This window comes from Podarcis cretensis (genome assembly GCF_951804945.1).
Source record: "Podarcis cretensis genome assembly, chromosome: 9".
Classification (NCBI taxonomy): domain Eukaryota; kingdom Metazoa; phylum Chordata; class Lepidosauria; order Squamata; family Lacertidae; genus Podarcis; species Podarcis cretensis.
The window spans coordinates 6,635,359-6,646,248 of NC_137178.1; positions in this window are offsets into that span (position 1 = coordinate 6,635,359).

The window sequence follows — 10,890 nt, forward strand, 5'->3', positions numbered from 1 at the left end:
ACCCTTTGCAACAACCTACTAGAAGTAGCTCCAGTAATATCAGCAGATGGGTGGGCGAGTGCAGTTTTGGGGAAATGGCCTACTGGAAAAAGATTGGCATGTTGTCTGGATTCTCCCTCCTCCTGCTCTAGGCCAGATCCACCCACTACAGGTTTTTAATGGCCTTCCAAGACTCCCAACAATTAGGAGGGTTACATTTTTAAAACATCAAACTGTTCACTCTTGTGGTGCATCCTGCCCTGCTTTGGGGTATTTTGGGGAGATACTTTGCCTATCGCGTCTGCAGCATCGTTGCTCAAAGTGTCAGGTGAGCTGCTTCCACAGTGGCGTAGCATTGGGGCAGTGGGCACAGGGGCAGTTGCCCCGGGCGCAAAATTGTTAGGAGTACAAAATTTCAACACCCAATGCTTCCGTAGCTGGGCTCCATTGAAAATGACTTCTCCATGCGAACCAGGAAGTAACCTCTCCAGAAAACGGAACGACTCTCCTTTTCTTATCTCGGTGGCTGTGATCTCCTGGGTGACGTGAATGGCCCGGACACAGGGAAGCCATGCTACGCCACTGCACAGCGGTGGTTAATCTTTGCACTAGTGCATCTCAGGAGGCCTGGACCATAATCCCACCCCCAAAAGAGCAAACCAAGCATGCTTAAACTTTTGGCAATTACATAATTATATTCGCATGTGCCATTTGGCTAGATTGTTGCCCAAAGGCACTAATCCAGGCAATTGAACAGAGACAGGACCCACCCCTGATGGTGCCTGTGGAGTTTTCGCAATGTTGATGCCCTGGGTCTTTGCTCAGGTTGACCTGGATGACATTGGCTCATCTGAGGGAGGCACAAATGTTTACCCCTTCCTGATTTCATGAATGAGAACGAGAGAATGGTTGTCAAGTGACGAGGAAATGAGCCTTGGACTATGGTCAGTGGATCCTTCATGCTTTGTTTCAAAGGAATAAGTTGGCACTGGTGCAAGCAAAGCTCCACCTCATCCTTTTTTACGCATGGTTCCAAATCTCTTTTTTTCCCTTCAAAATTTTTATTAATTTTCCAAATTTATAACAAACATATCAACAGATACAAAAATAAAACATCAGAAAACAAACAAGCAAGCAAACATAGATCCTAACTGTAATAGTTCCACTTTTGTTTACATTGTTGGATGACTTCCTTGAATCCCCCTGGCTGAGTTTCCATATATATCATTGTAGCAGTTTTCCAAAACTATTTTCGCATAAAATTTACTTAGTCAATTAACCTCTTTCTTTCTTTTCATTTTAACTTTAAACATATTCTATAACATCCCATATTTAAATCCTAGGCCAATCTGATACTAGCAAGTAATTCTAATTAAGTTATCTTAACATATTTAGCTAAATAGTCTTCAGATTTCTTCCATTCCTTTTGGTACTCCTCCCCCTTCTGGTCGCGGACTCTTCCGGTCAGGTCAGCCAGCTCCCAAAAGTCCATCATCTTTATCTGCCATTCCTCCGCTGTTGGTACTTCTTGTAATTTCCAATTTTTGGCCAACAAAATTCTAGCTGCAGTTGTGGCATACAAAAACAATCTGACACCTTTCTTGGGCAATTCCAAACCTGTTATTCCAAGTAGAAAAGCTTCTGGTTTCTTGATAAATGTATATTTCAACATTTTTAAAAATTCATTATAAATCTTTTCCCAGAAGTCTTTCACCTTGGGACACGTCCACCACATATGATAAAAGGTACCTTCTTCTTCTTTGCATTTCCAACATAGATTATCACTCTTATGGTAAATCCTTGCTAATTTTACAGGGGTTAAGCACCATCTATACATCATTTTCATAACATTTTCCTTTAACACCGTACATGCAGAAAAGCAGAGACATCACCTTGCTAACAAAGGTCCGTATAGTTAAAGCTATGGTTTTCCCAGTAGTGATGTATGGAAGTGAGAGCTGGACCATAAAGAAGGCTGATCGCTGAAGAATTGATGCTTTTGAATTATGGTGCTGGAGCAGACTCTTGAGAGTCCCATGGACTGCAAGAAGATCAAATGTATCCATTCTTAAGGAAATCAGCCCTGAGTGCTCACTGGAAGGGCAGATCCTGAAGCTGAGGCTCCAGTACTTTGGCCACCTCATGAGAAGAAAAGACTCCCTGGAAAAGACCCTGATGTTGGGAAAGATGGAGGGCACAAGGGGATGACAGAGAACGAGATGGTTGGACAGTGTTCTCAAAGCTACCAGCATGAGTCTGACCAAGCTGCGGGAGGCAGTGGAAGATAGGAGTGCCTGGCGTGCTCTGGTCCAGGGGGTCACGAAGAGTCGGACACGACTAAACGACTAAACAACAACATGCAGTGAATTTGGCCCCTTTTCTCCACAACCTTTCCCAGTCTTCAAACATTATGTTACATCCAACATCTCTTGCCCAATCTATCATCACAGATTTAACTTGTTCATCCTTTCCATGCCACTCCAACAATAAAGTATGGCTCCAGATCTCAAGGTGAGCCTAGTTCATCAGCAACATGCCTCATCAGCTTGCTTCCTCATTATTCCTCTCTCCTCCCCATGACTAATACAGGGAACACCATTCATGCCGATGAATCATCTGCTCCCTGCAAGATTTTCCAGAATTAACTAGACTCCCTTCCTTCACAGATTCCATTGGTGCAATGTCTCTGAAGAAATTTAGGCATGCAAACCGCAACGCAGGGTTGCCAAACTGCCCGATCGGCAGGGTTTCGGCTAGATTCTGACTACGGTGCATTCTTTCTCGTGGCCCTATGCTTACATTCATTCTTCTTCATCATCGGCACATTCATTTGGTTCCCTCTTCCTTGGAATGAAGTGTGTCGGTTGTTCGGCATGCAAATAGGTCTGAGAAGAGGCTAGGGATTGGGTGTATGGCTGCTGGCATCACAGTGACCCAAATGCCTCGCGGAGCACTGCTCTTCTCTTCTGCAGTCCCTAGGGTGAAAGGGGAACACATGAAACTGCTGGATAATGGATCAGGCCATTGCTCCATATAGCTCAGTTTGGTAGTGGCTTTTCCGGGTCTCCAGTGGAGGTCTCACTCATCAACTGCTGCATGAACCCTTAATTGGAGATTCTGGGGTGAGCTGCAAGCATCCCAAATGTCAATGTCACCCATTGCCTACCCTTCCCTCTCAGATTTCAGTCAACAACAACCCTGTAAGGTAGGTTAGGCCGAGAGACAGTGACTGTCCCAGGGAACTTTGTTTCTGAGTGGGGATTTGAACCCAGCGCCCCCAGGTCCCAGTCGAACACGTTAACCACCGTACCACACTGTCTTTGTGTGAAATGCATAATTGGATCATCTAGTCTTGCTCTGAGCTGGCAGTGCCTGCCATATCTTGTGGCAGGGAGTTCCGTAAGTTAAGCCGCAAGCATTAACCCTGCTTACCTTAGAGTGCACTCATTAGAAATTGCTTCTGCATCGATGGGGTTAGGAACGTGCTTTCGATTATGTATTTGAATTATCTCCTTTTGTTCTCTTCCCCCCTCCAAGTTGTCATTATTATTATTTTTTAAAAGAGAGTCCCAATCAAGAGCAAGACTTTCCCTATTAGTGCTTGCAAATAAACAAAGGGCAGGTAGGTGGGTGCCTCCGGGAAGCCCAAGCCCCGGCAAATAAAACAGAAAAGAAACACAACAACCCTCTGTCCGACTCAGAACATCGTGTCCTTTAAAAAGATTTCCTTTCCCCTCCTAGCCAAAGTTTTTTTTTTAAAAAAAAACAACAACACAGAAGAATGTTGCAAAATTCCTGAACTGGAGGCTAATTGCCGTATTTGATATCCTGGGAATGGACTCCAGATCTCGGTGACTAATTGGCGCAAAGGGTGAGACATGGATTTTCCCGGTGACTGCAGTCAAAACGTAGTGACATGGCTGCGCCGTGCTTGCGGTGATTCATTCTGCAACTGCCCCAGGTGCACTTGACCTTCCTCCTTGATGTCTCCCTTTCCCCCAAGAGAGGTTGGCTGTATCCCTGCCATTCATCCAAAGGCCAAAGAAGCATCTCTCATTCATTCATTCATTGCATTGTGGAGAGAGGTGTGGCCAATATGAATAAGGAATGATAACAATCAAGGCTGAAATGTTTGTTTCATTTCACTGACTGCATTTGTAGCACACCTTTCTAGCTCAAGGTGGCATGCCTTGTCCTCCCTCGCCTCATTTAATCCACACAACGACCCTGTGAGGTAGGTACGGCTGAGAGTGAGTGAGGGGCTCCAAGGTCACCCAGCGAACTTCCTGGCAGCGTGAGGATTTGAACCCAGGTCCTAATATTCAACAACCCAACCCAGTGGTTCTCAAAGGTTGTGGTGCACCAGGAGAGGAAGGCAAGTGTGGCGAAATGATTCAAGGACCATCAAAGAAAAATCTAAACATGTCATCATATAGTATAAAAATAATAGGTTGATTTGCTGAATATCTTTTAGAAATGAGATGAAGAGCATCAAGTGAAACTGTGAACAATCCTAGTTGTCATTTTTAAAAATATTTTGGGAATGATTTGTGCTCTTATGTAGCTGTGCTGTTCTATACTGTGTTCCATGTTATAAATTAAGTTGTTTCTTTTCCTTTCCCAATGTATTTGTTATCGATTTTTAAAAAATCGATGTGGTGTAAGCAATTTTCTATTCAGAGGCATGGAGAAAAAAAGTCTGAGAATCAGTGTCCTGGGCAGTGCGTCATCCTCAGGGTATAGCTTGGCCCCGATCCTTGATGAAAACTATATTTCTCCTCAGACAGGACAGTGCCCTGCCTGCCCCTGCCGCCACCAGAGCCATGCAGTGGCAGCTTCCGGCGAGCTCTCACGAGATCTTGCAGAACTCTTGCGAGATCTTTCAGGACTCCTTCAAGAGCTCTGCAAGACCTTGCGAGGGTACCCCAGGTTTTTGCCAGAAGCTGCTACCATATGACCCTGGTAAGCGACGCTGCAGTTGAGGGGCAAAGGAGGGAGCGGGGCCATTTTTCCATCTTGCCTCAGGTGGTCAAATGGGACGGGCCACTCCTGGTGCACCAAGACTAAGTGTTGAGCAATCTCAAGCAGGAAGTGAGAAAAAGCTTTCTTGTTTCAAGTGGGACAGAGGGGAGGAATGTGGCCACCCCATTCTCTCCATCTGGCCCTCTGAACTCTACCCAGGCCTCTCCCCTCCCTGGCTTCACAATCTGAGTGTTTCGGTCTGTCTGCAGCGAGTCCTTGCACTCTGATCATGCCTCTTGCTTGCATGGATGAAGTTTACAGAAGAAAGTCTATGCGCACAAACTAACCCGGTGCCTCTCCTGGTATGCCCCGCGGAGGACCTTAAGGTCCACAAATGACAACATTTTGGAGGTCCCAAGTTGCAAGGTGGTTAGATTGGTCTCAACTAGGGCCAGGGCCTTTTCAGTACTGGCCCCAACTGTCAGGAGTACATGCAGGAGCCAGGCCCTGTGACCAGTAGGGCTTCGCAGGACTGGGACCTTCCTAAGTTTGTTCTGGAGAGGCAAAGTGCAGCCGCACAGGTGAGGCCACTTGGTAACTCACTGCACCTGGTGTCAAGAGCTGGGAAGGGATATAAAGTCAGCATTTCCCTTCGGCTCTTTGCCACAGCAACACGTTTCCTGCCTTGCTGTGTTTGGCTTCTTGCTTCCTGACCCTCGGACCTCGGCTTCTTGACTCCTTGCTTCTCGACCCTCGGACCCTTGACTTTGTGACTCCCTGCTTCCTGACCCTCAGACCCCTGGCTTCTGGACTCTTGTTCCTGCTCCACCATCTTGCCCCCGGTCCTGATGTCCTCACCGGGACTTCAATCGCCCGTAGACAGGATCGTGACACCGACTTGGTGGAACGCTCTGTCACAAGAGACTAGGGCCCTGCAGGATTTGACATCTTTCCGCAGGGCCTGCAAGACAGAGCTGTTCTGCCTGGCCTTTGGTTTGGACTCAGTCTGACCCTTATGTTTCCCTCCCCTTATGGTTTTGATCTATGGGCTATTATTAAAATGTTTTAAATTGTATTTTTAACCTGTATTTTAAATTGTTTTTTCCCCCCTCCCTTATTATGTTTTTATTGTAATTTTACTGGTGTTAGCCGCCCTAAGCCCGGCTCTGGCTGGGGAGGGCAGGGTATAAATAAAAAATTATTATTATTATTTAAATTGCAATTGTTGTGTGTTATTATTATTTAAATTGCAATTGTTCTTCAGCCAGTTAAGACATCTTGTACACCTCCTTCTGGCAACTCCTGCAGCCAAGCTGGTGCCAAACATATTGCTCTACTTTCCTTTGGACCACCTCAGCCAGGCTAAGAGGGGGGTCTTGTTGTCTGTGTAGGCCAGGCCCTCCATCCACACTGCCCAGGCTGGCGCCACGGATAGGTCACTTTGGTGCAAAAACAACATGGGAAGCAGCAGTTACGAGTTACTGGTCTCTGCAGCTACAACAGGCACTGTGATTCTCCGCTGGTTTGGAGGTGTGCTCCATTGCCAACACCGTCTTCACTGACAGACAGTAGTCGTCCAGGATTTCAGGCAGGGCTGTCTCTCATTCCTACTTGAAATTGTTGCCAAGAATTGAATCTGAGATTTTCTGCATGCAAAACAGATGCTCTCATATTGAACTGTGGCCCTTCCCCCAGATCGGCTGCAAGAATCAGATGGGCCTCAGAGACCAATTCCTCACCCCACACCCCTGTAAGTTTTGGCCACATGGCAAAAACCTTTGGGAACGCTTATATTTGCATCTAAACAGGCTTGAGTGAAGAAATCTTATCTTAACAGGTCTCTGGGGGATACCAAATATTAGACGGCATTATGGAGCCAAGGGATGCAGGTGGCGCTGTGGTCTAAACCACTGAGCCTCTTGGGCTTGCCGATCAGAAGGTCAGCAGTTCAAATCCCCGTGACAGAGTGAGCTCCCGTTGCTCTGTCCCAGCTCCTGCCAACCTAGCAGTTCGAAAGCACGCCAGTGCAAGTAGATAAATAGGTACCGCTCTGGCGGGAAGGTAAACGGCGTTTCCGTGTGCTGCTCTGGTTCGCCAGAAGCGGCTTAGTCATGCTGGCCACATGACCTGGAAAAACTGTCTGCGAACAAACACAGGCTCCCTCGGCCAGTAAAGTGAGATGAGCACCGCAACCCCAGAGTCGTTCACGACTGGACTTAATTGTCAGGGGTCCCTTTCCCTTTTTATGGAGCCAACCAATTAAGGCAGACTCTATCCCAAAAAACTAGAAATACAGTGAAGGTCTGTACAATATGGTGATTCTGATAGATGCTATTTCTCTCTAGAGGGTAAGCAGCTAAATAAATTTAGTTTTGACAACCAGCCCTTCTTTAAAGGTGGCCCATAAGGTGTGCAAATTGTGGATGAAAAGTTTCAGGGAAGTTTTTAATCTCTGATATTTTAGTGTATTTTTGGTTTTTATGGAAGCCGCCCAGAGTGGCTGGGGAGGCCCAGCCAGATGGGCGGGGTACAAATAATAAATTATTATTATTATTATTATTATTATTATTATTATTATTTCTTGCCTCATTGCTTTGTCATCCTGCCTCTTCAAATAAGAACAGGCTTCAATATCATCACGGCTGGAGTGGGAGCAAAAGGTCATAGCATTGAAAAGGATCCCCACCCCCCAAATCTCTAATCCATTTTTGCAGGAGGAACCTGAAACCCTATGATGTAACTGGCAGGTCATGAAACAAATAAACCTTGTTTTTCTATCACGACAAGAAATGATGCAAACGAGAGATAGGGGGGGGGGTTTCAATGTGCTCTCGTACATTGTTTGTTCAAGCATAGGATTTGACATTTAAGCTATGCAGAGTACTTTTGACCCATGACTGTGGCAATTTATGGAGCCTAAAAGAGTGTTGTTGGGATGTATGGTGTGTTGGGGGGGTAAAGGTAAAGGGACCCCTGACCATTAGGTCCAGTCGTGGCTGACTCTGGGGTTGTGGCGCTCATCTCGCTTTACTGGCCGAGGGAGCCGGCGTAAAGCTTCCGGGTCATGTGGCCAGCATGACTAAGCCGCTTCTGGCAAACCAGAGCAGCGCACGGAAACGCCGTTTACCTTCCTGCCAGAGTGGTACCTATTTATCTACTTGCACTTTGACGTGCTTTGGAACTGCTAGGTTGGCAGGAGCAGGGACTGAGCAATGGGAGCTCACCCCGTTGCGTGAATTCGAACCGCCGACCTTCTGATTGGCAAGTCCTAGGCTCTCTGGTTTAACCCACAGCACCATCTGCTTCCCCTTGGATGGTTAAGTCGAGTTAAAGGTGAGTATGGGGTTGCGGTGCTCCTCTCACTTTCAGGCCTAGGGAGTTGGCGTTTGTCCATGGTTTTCTGGGTCATGTGGTCAGCAGGACTAAACCACTTCTGGAGCAACAGGACACCATGACGGAAACCAGAGTGCACAGAAACGCCGTTTACCTTCCTGCCACAGTGGTACCTATTTATCTACTTGACTGGTGTGCTTCCAAAATGCTAGATTGGCAGGAGCTGGGACCGAGCAATGGGAGCTCATCCCATTGTGGAGATTTGAAACACCGACCTTCTGATTGGCAAGCTCAGTGGTTTAGACCACAGTGCCACCCACTATGCACTGCATGGAAGACAGTAGAGAATTAATGGACGCACAGGAAGCTTAATAGTCACAGGTAGTACAGATGAGCCCATATGCACCTCTGATGGGAAAATGGGGTCTTCTTTGAGAAGACTTCTGGGGCATTCTCTTTAGCGGTGCCTCTTTAGCGGTGCCTTCATCAGGCTGGGTTCTGGGAAAGAACAAGCAATCCCTGTTGGGTCTCTCTGGCACTAGATCATTTATGAGCAGCGATCAGAAGGAGCAACATCTGGAGATGATTGCTCCTAAGGAGGACGGAATGCTTTAAGCTGGGAGCCATTGCAGACAAGATGTTGACCTCCCCCCTACTTTCCAGGGGCATATGGTCTTTGTCTCACTGTGGAATTCCTTTCGGCTCAACTCATGCCTGTTTCTCGGTTGCAGACTGGATGGCTTCCGATTTGGTTGCCGGTGCTGCCGTGGAAAAACGCTCTGGAGGGTCAACTGGAATAACTCTGGGCAAGTCATTTGAATAAGAATTCTCTGTATAAGCAAACAGAGGATGAGCCCAGAACATTTCTTGCAGCTTAATGTTTATACTGTATGCGATGTGTATACATTATACACACACACACACACGTGTAGGTGTGTACCCACCGCTTTGATAGTCACTGATTATTAAGTTAACTCATAACAGCTGCATAGGAAAGTTGAGAACCACCACCATCACTGCAGGGACGTAAGTGCATCGGGGGAGAGTGTGTGTGGGGTTTTCATAAGGATAATGGTGCGTCTGTGTAGGGTTTTGCACCCAACTTGGACCCTGTAAACCCTGCTGGAGAGCCTGTTCATTGATCTGCATTTGTTTTGGATTCTCAGCAAGCTTTACAACCCTCCGTTGGATATTGTTGTTGTTTAGTCGTTTAGTCGTGTCCAACTCTTCATGACCCTCTGGACCACAGCACGCCAGGCACTCCTGTCTTCCACTGCCTCCCGCAGTTTGGTCAAACTCATGCTGGTAGCTTCGAGAACACTGTCCAACCATCTCGTCCTCTGTCGCCCCCTTCTCCTTGTGCCCTCCATCTTTCCCAACATCAGGGTCTTTTCCAGGGAGTCTTCTCTTCTCATGAGGTGGCCAAAGTATTGGAGCCTCAGCTTCAGGATCTGCCCTTCCAAGCACTCAGAGCTGATTTCCTTCAGAATGGAGAGGTTTGATCTTCTTGCAGTCCAGGGACTCTCATGAGTATCCTCCAGCACCATAATTCAAAAGCATCCATTCTTTGACGATCAGCCTTCTTTATGGTCCAGCTCTCACTTCCATACATCACTACTGGGAAAACCAGAGCTTTAACTATACACACCTTTGTCAGCAAGGTGATATCTCTGCGTTGGATATATTCACTAGTAAATTACCCCCCCAACCACCCCAGAACCCCACACCAGTGTATTTTAAGAGCTTTCATTACAGTCATTATTCTATACTTCAAAATTACAGCAGTGTTATGAATGTGGATTAAACTGACACAAAAATAAAAATCTGAAGGATGCACAGAGAACCGATTAGTGCTTAGCATCCACCGAGGCACAACCAAAGAGATTTGTGGCACCCATGGAAACTGTCAGTATTTTGCAGGTGCAAGAGCATACCAGGAAATTTAGGTTTGCACAATTAAGTCGAATTGCAGCGCTCTGTCACCCTGGCAAAACCAACCCACTTTCCAAGAAACAGACTTTTCCCATGTAAAGTGGTGAGGGAGTGCATTGAAAAGTCCTGAATAAAAGAAAAATTAACAGGAAAGTGTGTAAGCATCCTACAAGCAAGTCAGAATGAATGCTGGCCTACTGTGTATGTGCAGGATGGTCAAAGGCCTGGAAACGATGCCTTATGAGGAACGGCTAAGGGAGCTGGGCATGTTTAGCCTGGAGAAGAGGAGGTTAAGGGGTGATAGCCATGTTCAAATATATAAAAGGATGTCACATAGAGGAGGGAGAAAGGTTGTTTTCTGCTGCTCCAGAGAAGCGGACACGGAGCAATGGCTCCAAACTACAAGAAAGAAGATTCCACCTAAACATTAGGAAGAACTTCCTGACAGTAAGAGCTGTTCGACAGTGGAATTTGCTGCCAAGGAGTGTGGTGGAGTCTCCTTCTTTGGAGGTCTTTAAGCAGAGGCTTGACAACCATATGTCAGGAGTGCTCTGATGGTGTTTCCTGCTTGGCAGGGGGTTGGACTCGATGGCCCTTGTGGTCTCTTCCAACTCTATGATTCTATGATTCTAGGAGGGGGAAGGGTCTAATTTCCCAACAAGCACCCAAACAGGAAAAAAAGTT